Source organism: Dermacentor albipictus, chromosome 1 (genome assembly GCF_038994185.2).
Source record: "Dermacentor albipictus isolate Rhodes 1998 colony chromosome 1, USDA_Dalb.pri_finalv2, whole genome shotgun sequence".
Classification (NCBI taxonomy): Eukaryota; Metazoa; Arthropoda; class Arachnida; order Ixodida; family Ixodidae; genus Dermacentor; species Dermacentor albipictus.
Window position 1 is genome coordinate 340,805,973 of NC_091821.1, and position 18,286 is coordinate 340,824,258.

Below are 18,286 nucleotides of genomic sequence, written 5' to 3' on the forward strand. Positions count from 1 at the left end.
TTATGCACCTAACAATGTTCAGGCAGCTCCGAGCGATCTCTAAAATGTGCCACAGCAAGTTTACCAGTCGTTATTTTTGTTAGTGTGCCCGGAGCCTGCAAAGCTGAAATCGAGAGCGGCGTGAAGTTCAGCGAGAAATACGCGTCCGATGAACTTGCCCCAGGCCCCTATGTGCCGTTCTTAAAAATGTCAATGACCCAATGGCCCCATCTTCGTAGCACCTCGTGGTCGACCCTACCTCCGTATCATGGCATGTGCCGACGACAGGGACTCCAGTTGCAAAAATCTATAAATAGACTCTCCTGCGAGTGCAATCACCACCATGCAGGAAAAGAGGGCGAGCTTTGCGTATGTATTTACAAGGACGTGTATTTACAAGTAAAAAAAGAAGGAGAATAAGATCAAGATCATGGGTTGCGATGAGAGCAAGCCTTGATGGCTAACTCGGCGACCGTCCTGTCTTAAGCCAGCTAACGCGCAAGGTCACGTCCAAATCGCCGACGCTTCGTATCTTGCTCCACAAGTGCTTCCAGGTGTAGTGAACTGTTGCACAACAAGAGACAACTACATGGCAATACATGCAGGGGTAAGGTTGCCTTGTCTCTCGATGCGTGCAGGGTTCAGCATACGTTGCACGGGACAGGGCGCAGCTGCCATCCAGAATAGGGTGCTTCGATGTCCTCCTCGCCCGCCGCACCGTGCGCGGCTGGTGAGGAGGAGTCTGGCTCGCGGCGCTCCAATCTATAGGTGGGCAATGTCCCGCATAGTCGGGAACACCCGGTGATTTGGGGGGCCCTTTTAATACCAGGAAAAGTTTCACAAAGGGGCTGCAAATTTGCTCCCCCCCGCGACGTATCAGCAACTGGGGCTGCGTGGGCGATGCGTGATCACAACGCCGTCGAGGGGGAATGGCCGTGTGTGTCCCCCTCCCCCCTGATGCTGAGCCGTGCTCCTTCACGGGTAGCAGAAAAAAGCATCATATTCTGCTTCCTCCGAATCACTGTATACCGCCTAATCCTCGCGGAGGAGCAGGGCGTGCGGAGGTGGAGGCGAAGGCGATGCTGATGAATAGGAACCATGTTCTACGAGTCCGTGGTGGAGAGCGTTTTGGTTGGACGTTGCAGGTCCCTAGTTTCTTTAACGTGCACCCGAAGCGTGGTACGCGAACGTTTCTGCATTTTGCCTCCGTAGAAATGCGGTCGACGCGGCCGGGAACCGAAACCGCGACCTCCTGCTCAGCACCACAACGCCACAGCCACTGAGCCACCACTTGGGACAGTTTCAATTTATTGATGCGATTGAAATGTTTTACAGAAAAAGTAACTTAAGAGGTCCCACAGTCAAAGACCGGGGAGGGACCTCCAAGTGGTACTTGGGACGAAGCGTTTCATTCGGTGGACCTCGGCCGAGTGCCTGGCTCAAATGACGGGAGCGGGCATCATTCAGTGTACGCATCATCATCATCAGCCTGGTTACGCCCACTGCAGGGCAAAGGCCTCTCCCATACTTCTCCAACTACCCGGGTCATGCATTCCCTCACAAATACTTATTCAGACAGTACGCGAAAAGGAAATGGGTGTCTTTAATGTATGTAAATGGTTATAAATCGTCTATAGACTTCTAATTTATGATTTAAAAGTGCGCTTTTCTTCACTACATATGTTGGGGGCTTGTCTCTTGCACATGATTTCAATACAGGAGCTACGATTCAACTTTCCATGTCACAAGACAAGCAAACTATGATTGTTCATACCTGCTGATTGCAAGAAACCACTGCGGCTCCCTGAGCTTGGCAAACTGCTTCGCGGGAAAGTTAGTTCTACGTTTTCAATCATTAGATGCGTTGAGCGCAGACATGGACGAAAAAAAAAAAGATACGTCGGGCAGTGTACCAGGCTTTCTCTTTGCTTTAGCAGTATTTCCTTTTTTGAACAAATTACCGGTGACAGATGGCACAGTTCTACTACCTGAGGCACGTAACTATTCAAGAAGGCGGCGATCATAGCACGAGATCACGGTAAATACCTAAGTGAACAAAATCTGGCTAACGAACCTTTAATTAACTGTTCACCTAAATTTGCATGTTGAGATTTATTCAATGAAGCCACGTAGTTCTCAAGGCACATCCGCATGGTCTTTCAAAAGGTGGCACTCATTCATCTCACCGACCCTCTAGGGTCTCATCAGAACCACGTCTGGCCTATGTCTGAGACCACTTCACTCGTGAAACGGACCGAAGCACGCCAGACAAAGTGGCACAGCTCAGGCCATACGCAAAACGTGTACGTGCACTTCTCGCCCGTGCGTGGAACACTGACGGCACCGGCGCCTTCTTGCACGTGCGTGCCAAGGGCGAATTTTGCGGACTAGCTATCGCCTCAAGATACAAAAACGGGTGCCGATTGACAGCTGAAGGTGTGCATCTAGATTCGGGAAGGAGGAGTAACTTTTCGGGCATATTGGGAAGTTTCCTCCCGCGAGGAAATGTGCGCGGATTCCAGGAACCGTTCCAACAGCAGGAACTGTCGCTCCCCCCCCCCCTCCCCCATAGATTTTCACACAATTACAAGAGGGAACAATGTCGCTGTAGTTTCTACGGGAGCTGTAATCAGGGCGATTCAGCCAGCAATTAAGGGAATGATGGCTTGTGCATGGATCTGTCTAAACTTCGTCCTGGCTTCAAGTACCTTCGTGATTGAGCAAGCTTATCGTTTTCAAGAAAGTAACGTGTCTTACATAACTAAATTTTAAAAAAAATTGTCCGATGGCAAGATTCGTACACAAGACCCCGCACAGAAGCCCAATATGGAAACCACGGACGCATTCACAAGCAGAACCGTCTTAACAACGATTTTGCGTGTTCCCCAGTTCTATTGCTTTCGGCATTGAAAAAAAAAAAAGTGTAGAGATATTCGAAATTTAGGCCAATGAAGGGAGATAAAGCGTAATAAACGAAGCCACAACACGAAGATCAGACAAACCCACGTACTAACCGCAATTCCTATGGTGGCCGAACGATCACAGTGCCACAGTTGCCTCTAGTAATTTTAGTGAGAAACTATTTTTCCTGCTCCTGCACCGCTTGTCGCCACCTAGCACCCACTTCTCGCACGATTTGTTCAAAAGTTGAGACGAAGGACAACACCTAACAAATGGGACCAACGCGTCCCGTGATGACTGCGAAGCGTTTTCGTGCACATCGCATAGTGGGACGTATACCTCCCACTGACCTGTAAAGGGTTTTAAGCAGCGAAGGGCAAACTTTAACTGGAAAGTCAACGCTTCTTGAAGTCCAACTTAGGAACGCATATAGTAAAACCTGTGCCAGCCTTCAGATATCACCGGCTCCGATTCGTAAATTGCAGGATGCACTCTAAAATAGGTTTCAATGTAAATAGTCAAGTGCGAGTAATGTGCGTTTCTTTTAGTTATCCAGAAGGAATAAAATTGCGCTATCTGCCTGTTCCTTTACATTAGGTCTTCTGTATATGGGGGCTATGAACCGTATCTGCGCGCCTAGCTTCACCGTGGCTAGCGTTACAATCGATCTGCGCGGCCCCGTTTGTGGCGGGCGACAGCAGGAGTGACGTATTTGTTTGCGGGGGACGGAAACTGCGCGGAAAGCCTCGATGTTTGGGCGGCCTGCGTGCGGCGAGCGGAACCAGATGCAAAGTAGTTGTCAGTGGGATTTAAAAAAAAGAAGAAGAAGAAGAAGAAATTATTGGTGCGTCACCGAAACACTTCCTGAGTGTATACATGAGCCCTGTACTGGGTCCTGTAATTTACGTTGTAACAAGATGGTTCTCTTTCTTTTTTTAATTAGGGCAAGCAAGCTAGTTGGTCGGGGGTAAACGCGTTGTTCAAATGGCGAAACAGACACGAACGGGGACAGTTGGTGTCTCGCCAAACCGTTGTCCCGCCTGGCCTGTTTCCTCTTTATTGCCTTCAGTGTTTTTTCTGTGACATGGTTCGTTGTTTGTTCGTTCTTGTTGGTGTCTTGCCGCCACCAGTGGTCAACCGAAGGACGGTTCTTGGAGGCATTGCTTCCTAGTTGTACGAAGCACAGGCAAAAAAATATTGCTGTAACTTGTACTTGCTCTCAGATGGAGATAACCTCTTTTAAGACATGGAACTCGGTAGATGGAGCCCAGCCATTGGCTTTATGCCTCCACGGCCGCTCGATGGTCTCCTCGATACCTGTAGCGTTGGTCTAGCCCGCACAGCGCTTCCTATGCCACAGGAACACCTGTAAACATGTAAGTTAAGCACAGTCCTGAAGCTGGTGCTCTGCAGGTGACGTATACTCGGACGATCACTATCGGCGATACTGCCGCGTGACGTTTTGTTCGACCAGCCAATACGCGCGCACTGAAAGTGGTATCGCGGAAAGTGACATTCTGAGAATACGTCCGGGCCAGGGTTCGTAGGGATCCTTGAAAACCCTTGAATGTGAAATCGCCGTTTTGCGAGGCTTTGAAAAGGCATTGTATGTTTCAAGGTGTACTTAAAATTGTTGATTTTTACTTTCGACTCAGCTTAGTGGATATTATTTGTCTATCTTACTTATGCAAGCCAAGAGTAATCTCAGGGGCTATCTTGTTTGTGGTGATGATTTATTCCAAGAAGGCTTAGCGAGCAGCCGTGTGTAATTCGTTTGTGTGTGTGTGTGTTCGTTGTATTAGGAACAGGGCAATGTTTCGTTTTCAAGCTGTCAGGTGTCGTGGGGCTTTACTCCTTCAGAATGATTTCTTTGGGCCAGGTCCTTGAAGACTCAAATTATTTCCCCCCGAAATCTGCTGCAAGCATTGCGAGTCTGGCTCTGCGATATGCGAACAATAAGGCTTCAACCAACGTTAAGCGTGCAACGCAGCTACGTAATTGTTCGGGCTACTTCTCTCTGGGTATGCCCGGCATTCGTGCCTCTCCTTGGTGTCTTTGATGTGCCAGGAAGGCTAGATATTTGCCAGCGGTCGCCGGAAGCCCGTCCCGTGCCGCAATTCAGCGCGGCGTGATCTTCCCACACCTTGACGTGTGGGAAGAGCACGCCGGACACATTGACACAGGGTAGCGGTCATGCTTTCGGACCGATCGGACCTTCCTAACAAGGGATGTTGTGTACTGCATGTCGAGGCATCTCTGTCTTTCCTTTCGGCACGGCACTATGTTGCGCCGCACGAGGCAGCCGACGGATGCGTTGCCATGGTAGCGAACGCGGCGTTACACACTGCTCGTGAGGGAGTGCAGAGAAATAGGGACAGCCTGGAAGAAAAGATGGGCCAAGGAACCGCGAAGTATGCGCAAGGTGCGCTAGCGTCCGGTACGGGAAACACTGTAGTTGAAGGGAGCTGGACGAGTTGGTTACGGCAATTGAAGAACGTAGTAGCGAATATACTCGTTACTATTTTTAATATATTTAAACATACGTAAAAGAGGTGTCCGAATAGAAAAATTATAGCAAAATCTTCGGATGGAATAGAATACGAAGATTCGAGGAAAGCGACTCGGATGTTTGACAACTTCTAATAGGAAATTTCCAAAGGCGAATACGAGTCGAATTCCGACAGACTACTCGAGTACTTGCGCACCATTGAAGCTTAGTGATAGAATCGCCCAGCTTCTTTGAGCGAGTACGTAGGTGGACTGGTGGTTGAGAATCCTTTGTTGCTGCCTGAAAGCAGTGGGAAAGAACCCTTATTGGAAAGGGAGGGAGGAGGGTGATCGGGATGAGAAGGCGAAGCCACGTCATTCCCGTTCACTTCTCAGAATTAAGCGCTAACCTTTCGCTTTCTCATGAAAAAAACCACTTCTCTCCCGCTCTGGTGTCAGCTAGCGAAACGGGAGCGACTGTCGGGCGATATGTTCTTGCGTCCAAGAATGGCCTCCGCGGCGCCCCTTACGCGGTGGCGCGGGGGGGGGGGGGGAGGGTTGGGGGTGCTGCAGCGCTGGGGTCGCCGACCTGCATTTCGCCGCTCTTTCGCTCCGTCCACCCTTTTTCCTTTTTTTTCTGTCCTTTCAGGAAATGGCGTCTCGCCTCGCTCCGCAGTGTTCCTTCCCTCCTCGTTTTCTGCTTGTGTGGCAGTCAGTTGGCGCCTCTGGCGCGACGAATTCTTTTTCTGCTCTCTCCGCGCAGCGTGAGACGTGTCGTCGGTTGTTCTTTTCTCCGAAGAAAGAACGAGTGGAGAAGAAACCGTGAATCGCCTACTTCACGCCGCCAGCCGGCTCTTCAAAGCTTTTTTTTGCGCTAAACAGCAGCAGCCAGTAGTTAGATAGTAGTAGTAGTAGTAGTGGTAGTTAGTAGTAGTAGTAGTAGTTAGTAGTAGTAGTAGTAGTAGTAGTAGTAGTAGTAGTAGTAGTAGTAGTAGTAGTAGCAGCAGCAGTAGCAGTAGCAGTAGCAGTACTTCGATGGGGGCGAAATGCAAGAACGTCCGTGTACCGGTCATTGGGTGCGCACTAAAGAACCTCAGGTGGTCCAAATTAACCCGGAGTCTCCCACTACGGCGTGCCTTGTCATCATATTGTAGTTTTGACATGCAAAGCCCCAGAACGCTCTTAAATTTAAATTTCTTTAGTAGTAGAAGTAAAGATATAGGGTAAGAGAGTAGATATGCCAGAGGAATGTTGTAATAACTATAAACGTCAAAAAAAATATGAGGACATAGGTGACAGCAAACGGACATAACTGTAGATACGGAAAGAATAAACAAGATAAAAGAAAATCATGCGGGAAATCCTCCTATGACGCACGTACATACACGCTCAGCACTCTGTCATTCAGCCATCCAAACGGACGCTACGTGCTTTCTCGCATAGCGTTCGTTTGAGAGAAAAGTCTTGTGCTTGGACCGCAGTCACACATACAATAACTCGGCAAAATTGGCTTGGCAGGACGAAATTCGGTCGTATGATTCGTGGAAACGCCAGCGGCTTGGGTCGGGGATGCGTTCATTTAAGCCCGACTGTCTGGTACTCACAGTTGATCGGTGAAATGCATGTAAACACGGTCGGGTCGGTGTGGATAAGCCCGGCTTCCGATTCGAACGGCGGGCTTCGAGCTCACGTAAACAAAGCAAGCGGGTGCGCGTTTAAGGTGTTCCTTTAGCGGTAACGCCTGTCGCGTTGCCGTCCACTTGCGTTATTGAAAGAAATACGCTGGGTACCATTGCTCAGTAGATCACCCAAGGTTTCAATAGGTGTCGTACTAAGTGTTCCCGTTTTTTTTTCTTTTTCTTGCTTTTTTTTTTTTGCTTGCAGCGATAGTTCTTATTGGCTCACTCCCCTACCCCGTTTTGATGTCCGTCGCAGAAAACTCGGTGTGCGTTGCGAGTTTACAAAGGCAAAACAATGCGCAGTGCCCCGAGTGAATTCTAAACCGGGCAGCCCTCAGTGGTTTTTCCTCTCAGCCGATGCTGCAGCAGAGAAAAATACTAGAGTATGCGGTCATGCCTCTAGCTGCTGTGATAGGCTGACGCCAACGAGGAGAAAGAACTTAAATGAAGCCATCTGTAGCGGGATACGAAAAAAGAGCAAGCACTAGTCGCGTCTCTTCATTTTTCACCGCTACGGTGCGGCACTTCTGCGGCAGCTTCCAGGTTTGTTTTATGCGGATGACATTGCGTTGCTTGCTGACAGGCAAAGTTATCAGTTTTTATAGTGTTCAGTGAAAACAGTGAGCAGACAGTGTCAATACAGGGCCAGGAAACCTCGGGCGAGCGAATACAAATACCGTGGTGTATAGATAAACGAAGGCTACTTAGGTTTAGGTGCACGTTAAAGAACCCCAGGTGGTCGAAATTTCCGGAGTCCTGCACTACGGCGTGCTTCATAATCAGAAAGTGGTTTTGGCACGTAAAACCCCATAATTTAGATAAACGAAGGCAATACACTACGTATTTTTTTTAGGTCCAACGATGGGGCGGCCATTACTTGTACGAGAAATCAAAAAGCCTAATTAAATAATTCACATAATTACCCTAGCTAACCAACTAAATTTTTGTTTAATTATTTTACGGCACATATTTAAATCTACGAATTATAGCTGTCGAGTTCGCAAGGCGTATCTACTTGGAATCAATTCTCTCGACTGCACCAGTTTCGAGATATAAATTTTCGGTGTCCGATGAAATGCATTGGTGTTCTAGTTTTGTGCTTCAACATAAAATAGCATTTTTTTTCTAAAAGAAGTAACGAAGAGGGAGAGATAGGGAGGTTAGCCAACACCACCTAGAACAAGTTCTAGGTGCTTCTAGGTGGTGTTGTGTCACTCAAGGACGTGCCCTGTTGGTTACCTCGCATTTGTGGAGGGGGAAAGAGGAAGAATATATTAGAAGGAAAGCGAAGAAAAAGAATCAAGAACCTGTCATTGTGAACAGACTCGCAGGGGAATGTCCGCTAACATTCGCAGCTTCCGCACATGTGTTACTTTGTCACATTGTCCAAGCTAGTTTCGGTTTATCTGACCTTGCGTAGTTTGTTTACTTGTTCGAGATTCGCGGGTGGTGGAAATTGGTGCTTAGCCGCTACGGCGTCTGTCATAGCCCAGGCGTTGCTATGAGAAGTCGTTCCTCAGTCTGGAATTGATGCTCGTCCGCTGCGACTCGTGTGCTAAGCAAGAACGTTTGGCCGGTTGGCGCTCTTGCCTACATTGCTGAAACGCAGTAGCGCCGTCGTCCGCCTATCTCCTTTGCTTGTTTGTTTGCCGAGTGGGTTAGGATGTTGTAGGCACAGTTTCCGCAGCCGCGCACTGTTTTCCGTGGGTCACTGCCAGCAATCGCAAGGCCTCTCGTGCTCTTCACGGGTCCAGTAGAACAGGCGCGATAACGAACCTGATAGCGAAGACAGCCACCAGGGACAGTGACGAACATCTCTAACCAACACGTATATTTGTCCTGCTCACTTGCTTTATTCGACGAACGAATCTGTATGTGTGAGGCGTCCTTGCGTTAAAAGGACGAATAATGAAAAAAAAAAAAATCAATCGCATTCAAAGATTGGATGCAAGTTTTTTTTTTATTTCGGGGAGTTGACGCAAGCAAAACACGAAACTTAAAGGAAGGGACAACACGAAGCGGTACTGAAAACTGATGGTTTAATGAAGCGAGCGCCAAGCTTTGGTAGATCAGACGCACGTGCGCACCCGAAAAGCAACGTAAAAACAAATAAAAGTCTCAGAGCGACCTTAAACAGGGGTGCGATACAAATACTAGGGAAACGCTGACAGACTACTGAGGCACCGAACACGCGTTGTATCACATGGAAAGAAACAAAAGTTCAGAGACAAATACCAGGGAAACGCTGAAAGACTACTGAGGCACCGAACACGCGTTGTATCACATGGAAAGAAACAAAAGTTCTGAGACAAATACCAGGGAAACGCTGACAGACTACTGAGGCACCGAACACGCGTTGTATCACATGGAAGGAAACAAAAGTTCTGAGACAAATACCAGGGAAACGCTGACAGACTACTGAGGCACCGAACACACGTTGTATCACATGGAAAGAAACAAAAGTTCTGAGAAACCGCAACTGACGGCGAGCTAACGCAGTCACCATCCTTAAAGCACCGCATGGTCACTGCCTTTACAGTCTCTCTTTCCAGCTGGAAAGAGACCCTGCCATCACCTGCATCAACCATATTGCCATATACACCTGTCAGTAGCGCCAGTCCTGTTGTATGTGTTCCTTCGTCTTCGTCTTTAGCGCTTCTTTATGAAAACTGTCAACTTTTGTTTCTTCCCATGTGATACACACGTGTTCGGTGCCTCAATAGTCTGTCAGCGTTTTCTTATTATTTGTACCACACCCCCGTTGAAGGTCGCTCTGCGCTTTCTTTTTTATTGGTTTTTACGTTGCTTTTCGGGTGCACACGTGTGTTTGATCTGTAAAAGCCTGGCGTTAGTTTCATTAAATCACCAGTTAGTACCACTTCGTGTTGTCCCTTCAAGTCTCGTGTTTTGCTTGCGGCAACTTCCCCAAAAAATGAATCACCAACTGGCCTACAGCCACACTCAGCTATGTTGGATGCAAGGTTGAGTAAGCATTCGGATGCCGGAAATTAGTCCCGAGCTTGTGCTTTCTTTTTTAGGCGAGTCCATTTATACGGCGATAACCGTCGCGCGGCCAAGGAAAGAACACGTGTCCCCCCCCCCGTCGAGCTACTTGGGCGTGTCGCATATTAAGTGGTGCTGGTGTCGCTGGTGGGCAACTGGCGCGTCAAGCGCAGCCGGCGCGACCGTCGTGTGTGTGTTGGCGCTCTAGCAGCCGGCTGGGCCGGAGGATGGGGAGGAGAAGCGGCGGCGTGCCAAGGATCGGCGGGAGGGCAGAGAGGGAGGAGGAGGCCGTTGGTGGCGGCTGCTCCGGCCCCTGGGACGCGTGTTTCGCCGATGACGAAGGAGGAACGGGGCCGGCCGGCGCACAAGCGTGGCGCGAGCAAAGCGTGGCGTGGCGGCGGCGTGCCCTCGGCGGTGCGGCCGGCGTCCAGTCAAACAAGGCCGGCGTGGCGGCGGCGTGCGTGCGTGCGCGTGCGCCAGGAATGCGACCGCGCAGGATCTTTCTTTTTTTTCTCTCTCTCTTCGTGTTCCTTTCTTTCTTTTTTTATTCTCTTTCCTTCGCCGGGCCCTTCTTGCCCTTCGTGCGTGGCGGCGTCGGTCGATTCCAGACGGCCGTCCATGTTTCTTTTGCGCGTTGCCTCCGAGATCGCTGGAGCGAGTTTACGTCTTGGAAGTTGAGGTGTGAAGCGGCGTCTCTAAAAAAAAATAAAACTAAACCGCAGTATCTCGATGGTGAAGGTCAGACTCGTCTTTGCGAAGGAACGTAAATCACGCGCATGCAGCGGATTGATTAATCACCGTCTGATCTTACAGGCTTGGCTGCTTGGTTGTGCAGTTTCGCATTAATCGAGGACTAACAGGGTGAAAGAAGGGACAATAATTACCAAGACAAACACAGCGCTGTGCCGTCGAAAATTTTCTTTTTTTTTTGCTATTGGGCGCTAATTACGCCAACCAACCCATGCGCACTGTCAAGAATGGCGAGTTGCGCAACAAGATTGCCACCTTGCCACCCGATTACGACAAGGGGTGCAAGACGCGCACCTCTCCATCTCCGTCGCTGCAGCTGGGAGGCGTTCAGAGAAGCGGCCTTTGCGCTGGAATCCGCCGCCTTCCTCCAGCCCCTTCGACATTGTGACGGGACGAGTTCGGTGCGTGGACAATGATTCCAGAGTTCCCCAACGCGGAGCTGATTTGACACGCCTGGACAAGCCGCCGTGGGGACGACGTATTTTTGTGCTTCTCACGGTTCGGAGTGGCACGGAACAATGAGCGACGCTCGATCGGCAACGATAGTTTCCCGGAACGGCACCCCGCGCGGTTGCCTCTGTGTACAGAGCGCGGTTGCATTTGTGTACGTAAACTGATCTTCAGAGCAGCTGCGAGTTGGTGATGTGTAAACGAACAGTCGCCGCGTCGTAGGAACGGCGGATCGAGTGTATAAAAACTGTGGTTGTGCGAATGCTGAACACACACTTCTCTTGAGCAGTCATGTTAGACTGAGTCACTTCTCTCATGCAGTCATGTTGGACTGTTACTCTTTTTCTCAAGCAGTCATGTTAGACTGAGTTAATTTCTGTAAATAAACCCTTTTTCCTCGTTCTCGATGAGAAGCAGTTCTTCACTTCATCAACGATCTCAGCGTAAATAAGTTGGACGACGGCATGGGCCAGCTACCTTCGAATTCATGCCGTACTCCAATCTTGGCAAAGGACCACGGACGATGGGATTGAGCCCCCAATCCTGACAACTGGCTGACAGCGGTGAGATGGACTTTGCGACATGGTGCTGTATCTGCGGTGAGTGCTTGGTTTTTGCTTTGACTCTCTAGGCTTCATTTTGTGGTTGTTCTGTTTAGAACAGTAGGGAAGCTAGATTGTTGTGTGTTAGCTAGGTTGTGTTTTCCTAGCTAGATTTAGAGAGCAGAATCAAGGCAGTAAAGCAGCAGTCATGGAGTTAAGGACACTGCTGAGAGACGAGTTGTTGATTGTTGGCGAGGAACTGGGCCTAGATGTACGCAAGGAAATGCTCAAATCGGAATTATTGGAGCTAATTTCCGAAAAGGCCAGTGAGGAAGAAATTGAAATGGGATTTGAACTTCTGAAAAAGAGAGAAGAACGAGAGAGAAAAGAACAAGAGAGAGAGGAACGCGATAAAGATCGCGAGTTAAGAAAAATGCAACTGGAACTTGAAAGCAAACGTTTGGAGATGTCTCAAGGAAGTGAAGGCGCTCTGGGACGATCAAGTGAGGCAGAATCGTACCGCATGGACAGGCTATTAAAGCCATTTGAGGTCGGGACCGACATAGGCTTGTTCCTAAGCAATTTTGAAAGGACTTGCGAGAAGATGAACTTCGGCCCGAGTACATGGCCACAGCGGTTGCTGTCTATGTTGCCGTGTGAGGCGGCGGAAGTAATCGCCAGACTGAGTGTGCAGGATGCATATGATTATGCAAAAGTTAAGGCTAGTCTCCTGAAGAAATACCGCCTTTCAGCCGAAGCTTTTCGGCAAAGGTTTAGGAGCACAGGCAAGAAAGATAGCGAGGGCTATCCGGAGTTTGCATATAGCTTAAAGGCCAACCTAGTCGAGTGGCTTAAAAGCGCGGAAGCGTACGACAGCAGAGACATGATCATTGAATGCATGTGTCTAGAGCAGTTTTACAAAACCATCCCCCAAGCTGTGAAACTGTGGGTGCAAGACAGAGGTAATGTAAACACTGTGGAAAGGGCGGCTGAATTAGCCGAAGAGTACGCAACCCGTAGAAAGTTGAACGCCGAGGAGGGAAACTGGGACGGTCGAAATGGACCGCGGAAACCATTTCCGTTCAAAAAGGGTGCGCAAACTAGACGAGCGAAGCCTGTAGACATGGCGGAAAAGCCCGCAGAAAAGAGCGAGGAGAAACTTAACGGAGAAACCGCACAAGAACAGAAAAGAAAGTTCGGATCTTTTAGACCAATTCGCTGTTACAAATGCCACAAACTGGGACATATAGCTGTAAACTGCGAGAAGTCTAGCGTAGTTTTTTCCTACGTGGAGGAAAAAGATGAGAATATGGAACTTTTAAGTCCATATCTCCACGACCTGCAAGTTAATGGAAAACCATGCCGAGTGCTAAGAGACAGTGCCGCCACGCTGGACATTGTCCATCCGTCTTACGTGATGGTAGATGACTTCACCGGAGAAGTAGCATGGATAAAACAGGTTGTAGAAGAACACAGCGTGTGTCTGCCCATGGCCAAAGTCAAAATCAGTGGACCATTCGGGGAGCTAGAGACTGAGGCTGCAGTTTCCAAATTTTTGTCACTGCAGTATCCCTACATCTTTTCGAATCGTTCGAATCAGTTACTGCGTGACAGAGGGCTCAAACTGGGAGAGGGCATAGTACAGGCATTGACCCGAGGCCAAGCTCGTAAGATCGCGGCGCTTTCGGCTGAAAATGCTCAAGCTCCTCCAGCGGAAGCAGAAAAGGGGATAACTTCAATACCCGAATCCGAGCTAGGCCCGAGGGACAAAAGAACAGTTGAGGAGAGCCTGCCAGCTGACCAGCTCAATGAGAGCGTAGCACTAGAGTGTCAGAGTTCTAGCCTGCAGGAAGAGCAAGCAGACGCGCTCCCAAGCGAGACAGGGTCGTTATTATCACCGGCCTCAAAGAACTTTGATCAACTCTTACGCGTGGATTGAGAGTCACTGGCAGCTGAGCAAAAGAATGATGAGAGCTTAGCTAGATTACGTGACACAGCTAAAGAAGGCATTGCTAGGCGCAACGTAACGATACATGAGAGAGGAGGATTGTTGTATCGGCATTACAGAGATCGAAAGGGTAGGATTTTAGATCAGTTAGTCATACCTACTAAGTATAGGGAGGACCTTTTGAGTCTTTGTCATGGAAATGGGTGGTCCGGCCACCTAGGCATAAACAAATCAAAGGAAAGATTGGTTATGGAATACTACTGGCCTGGCTGTTTCAAAGATGTAGAAAACTTTGTAAGATCATGCGACGCCTGCCAGCGTTCTGGTAAACCAGGAGAGACTTGGAAAGCTCCACTGAAGGTAGTGCCCTTAATAACAGAGCCTTTCAGACGACTTGTAATAGACACGGTGGGGCCTCTTCCAAAAACAAAATCAGGCTACAGGTACTTGTTTACCATGCTGTGTCCGGCTACCAAGTTTCCAGAAGCAATCCCTTTGAAAGAGCTCAGCTCCACCGAAGTAGTAGACGCGCTTTTGACAGTGTTTGCACGAGTTGGGTTTCCAGCCGAAATTCAGGCAGATCAAGGGTCAGTATTCACGAGCGCACTGACTTCCACATTCTTGCAAAAGTGCGGGGTAAAGTTAATACACAGTTCTGTCTATCACCCTCAGTCAAACAGTGTAGAGAGGTGGCATTCGGTGCTTAAGCGAGTTTTGCGTGCGCTCTGTTACGAGCACAAGGAGGACTGGGAGAACTGTCTGCCGGCAACTTTGTTTGCTTTGCGAACGGTTCCACATGAAGCGACAGGGTTCTCACCAGCAGAACTAGTGTATGGGAGGACACTCCGTTCTCCACTGAGAATGTTAAGAGAGATGTGGGAGGAAAGAGGGGAGAGTCCAACCGTGGTTGAATACGTGCTAAATTTACTGGAACGGCTAAGCGCAACCCAAGAACTAGTCGGAAAGAACATGGCACTAGCTCAAAAGAACGCCAAATTCTATTACGACAGGAATGCGAGGCTTCGTACGTTTAACGCCGGAGACCAGGTAATGATCCTCAAACCTTCAAGAAAGAACAAGCTTGAAGTTCACTGGGACGGGCCCGTTAAAGTGTTGCACAAACTTTCAGAAACTAACTATGCTTTGAGAATGCCCGGTCGCAGGAAGGAAGTGAGGATATATCACTGTAATTTGATGAAGCCGTATGTAGAGCGGAGCGGAGTCGTTAACTATACTGTCAAAGAGCCGGATGGCATTGGTACCAAGTTTAAGGAGTATAGGGCAACCTCCAACTCTGAAATCGGCCTAGAAGAAGTAGTAGAACACTCGGTAAGCTCTCATGCTCTAAGACCCGAGCAGCTAGATGAGCTAAAAGGGGTGTTAGGGGAATATCTCGACAGATTCAGCGATCGGCCGGGTAGAACCGAACTGATAACGCATGAAATTGAGCTGACCTCTGCCGAACCAGTAAGATCAAAACCTTACAGGGTGTCTCCAAGAAAGAGAGAGATTATGGAGGCAGAGATACAGCGCATGCTAGAGTTGGGAGTTATTGAGCCCGCTGAGAGTGACTACACGTCACCGCTAATACTCGTAGAAACCCCTAACAAGGACCCTCGTCCGTGTGTTGACTACAGGAAGTTAAATGCGATCACTAGGGATCAGCTGTACCCGATACCCAACATTGAGGAACGAATTGAAAGAGTTAGCGCTGCTAAATACATTTCAACTATAGATCTCGTGCGGGGGTACTGGCAAGTTCCCCTTTCAGAAAGTGCCAGCCGCTATGCCGCATTCATCTCGCCTGTAGGCACTTTTCGCCCTCTCGCACTCAGCTTCGGGCTGAAGAACGCGCCGTTTAGCTTCTCTAAGTTAATGGATATTGTCCTAAAAAACTTGCAGGAGTTCGCCTTACCTTATCTTGATGATGTAGCCATTTTTTCGGACAGCTGGGAACAACACGTATCGCACCTCAAACAGGTGTTCTCACGGTTGAGGGAAGCCGGCTTAACGATGAAAGCGGAAAAGTGTAGGTTTGGTTGTTCGCAGGTTACTTATCTGGGCCATGTTGTTGGTCAGGGCATGAGACGGCCGGCTGAGCTGAAAATAGCGACGATTGGAGATTTTTCTCAGCCGCGCACGAAAACGGACGTTCGTTCATTTTTGGGACTTGTGGGGTACTATCAACGGTACATTCCGAATTACTCGCAATTGGCAAGTCCATTAACAGACGCCCTCCGAAAGGGAGCACCGAGTAACGTACACTGGGATAAGGACAAAGAGAACGCTTTCCAAAGTTTGAAAACGCTATTGGTTTCTTGCCCTGTGCTTCGCGCGCCAGACTACACAAAGGAATTCATAGTTCAATGCGACGCAAGCGACAGAGGTATGGGCGTGGTACTTAGTCAGGTCGGCGACGATAACGAGGAGCATCCTATCCTCTACGCCAGCCGTAAACTAAATGTAAGAGAGGAAGCCTACAGCGCTTCAGAGAAGGAATGCGCTTGTTTGGTTTGGGCCGCCCAGAAGTTGTCGTGTTACTTGTACGGAGCGAAGTTCATCTTCGAGACCGACCACTGTCCTCTGACGTGGCTCAATCAAATGTCACACAAAAACGGCCGCTTGCTCCGATGGAGCCTCACTCTCCAAGAGTACAACTTCTCCGTTAGATATAAGAAGGGAAAGTTGCATAGCAATGCGGATGGTTTGAGCAGGCTAATTTGAATTCTGCGTTTGAGGGTCCCGCCTAAATTTTAGGGTTACTAGTGTTAACTTTTATTAAGCGAAGATCCCCTCTCATTTAGCAGGATTCCCTCCATTAATTGCTGAATGTGTCAGCAGGAATTTGCTTCAGAAATTGGCATAGCGAAATGCAGCATTTTTTGTTTGCTTCTGCACTTATGTTGTTGTTTTTTTTTTTTTGAAGCCTAGCGAGTCTAAAGTGAGAGCCAATGCACGTCATCTCGGCGCAGAGCCGTGTTGTGGGGTTCATTTTGCAGTTGCCTGTCCTTGTTGAATGTTTTGGGGCGGTGACATCAATGCACAAGTGGTCGCTGCGAGCCAAGACATCAATCCCCCCCCCCCCCCTGACCAACAGCCGTTCTCTTCCTGCCTAGCGGTTGTCAGCGCTAGACAGTCGAGACTTTTCGGGCCATGGAGGCGCTGTCAAGAATGGCGAGTTGCGCAACAAGATTGCCACCTTGCCACCCGATTACGACAAGGGGTGCAAGACGCGCACCTCTCCATCTCCGTCGCTGCAGCTGGGAGGCGTTCAGAGAAGCGGCCTTTGCGCTGGAATCCGCCGCCTTCCTCCAGCCCCTTCGACATTGTGACGGGACGAGTTCGGTGCGTGGACAATGATTCCAGAGTTCCCCAACGCGGAGCTGATTTGACACGCCTGGACAAGCCGCCGTGGGGACGACGTATTTTTGTGCTTCTCACGGTTCGGAGTGGCACGGAACAATGAGCGACGCTCGATCGGCAACGATAGTTTCCCGGAACGGCACCCCGCGCGGTTGCCTCTGTGTACAGAGCGCGGTTGCATTTGTGTACGTAAACTGATCTTCAGAGCAGCTGCGAGTTGGTGATGTGTAAACGAACAGTCGCCGCGTCGTAGGAACGGCGGATCGAGTGTATAAAAACTGTGGTTGTGCGAATGCTGAACACACACTTCTCTTGAGCAGTCATGTTAGACTGAGTCACTTCTCTCATGCAGTCATGTTGGACTGTTACTCTTTTTCTCAAGCAGTCATGTTAGACTGAGTTAATTTCTGTAAATAAACCCTTTTTCCTCGTTCTCGATGAGAAGCAGTTCTTCACTTCATCAACGATCTCAGCGTAAATAAGTTGGACGACGGCATGGGCCAGCTACCTTCGAATTCATGCCGTACTCCAATCTTGGCAAAGGACCACGGACGATGGGATTGAGCCCCCAATCCTGACAGCACACGCTACTTTACAAGGACGCGTTCATCCTGTATAGACTGCAGCGCCACCTCCTTTTGTGACGTCACAAGGGTTCCAAACCTTGCAGTCGGGAAGTTGGGGTGGGGTGGTGACGGGGAGAGGAATGCACTTTGTCATAGTTCATCTTGCTTAACTTCATCTCCAGCAGTTCAACTTGACTTCAAGCTCCGCATAACCTGTTGGCACAAGCATTTCATTCTGACATCTGCCAGCAAGCCCTTAGCGATAACTCTCTCTCTTTCTCTACTCTTTCACTAAGAATAGTCAGTGGCAAAGTTGAGGAGTATTTGCCGCAGCAAGCACGTGGCGCCCCCACTTGAGGGAGATTTGGCGCAGTCCTCCGCAAACATATATACGTCTCAACGCGCTCGAGTCAGAATATAGGGATTTCTCGCTAAATTCATGGGCTGTTGGAAACCCTACCGCCACGTCCTGCAGCTACCTGCAGACGGCACCACATTTTCAGGTACATGAAACGTGGTCCCTTGTTAAAAAAGAAAAAAGAAATATACGTTGGACATTAGGCAAAATAAGAAGCGCTTGGTGGCACAACCGACCGCCCTGTTTCAAAGGGGACGCTC

General features: G+C 49.2%; 1 protein-coding gene across 3 annotated transcripts in view; it reads left to right on the forward strand.

Annotated features, from left to right (window-relative positions):
• The window catches only part of LOC135906095 (insulin-like growth factor 1 receptor), a 228,010-nt gene that overhangs the window by 86,192 nt on the left and 123,532 nt on the right, over nucleotides 1–18,286 (forward strand). The gene's annotated exons all lie outside the window — the stretch shown is intronic.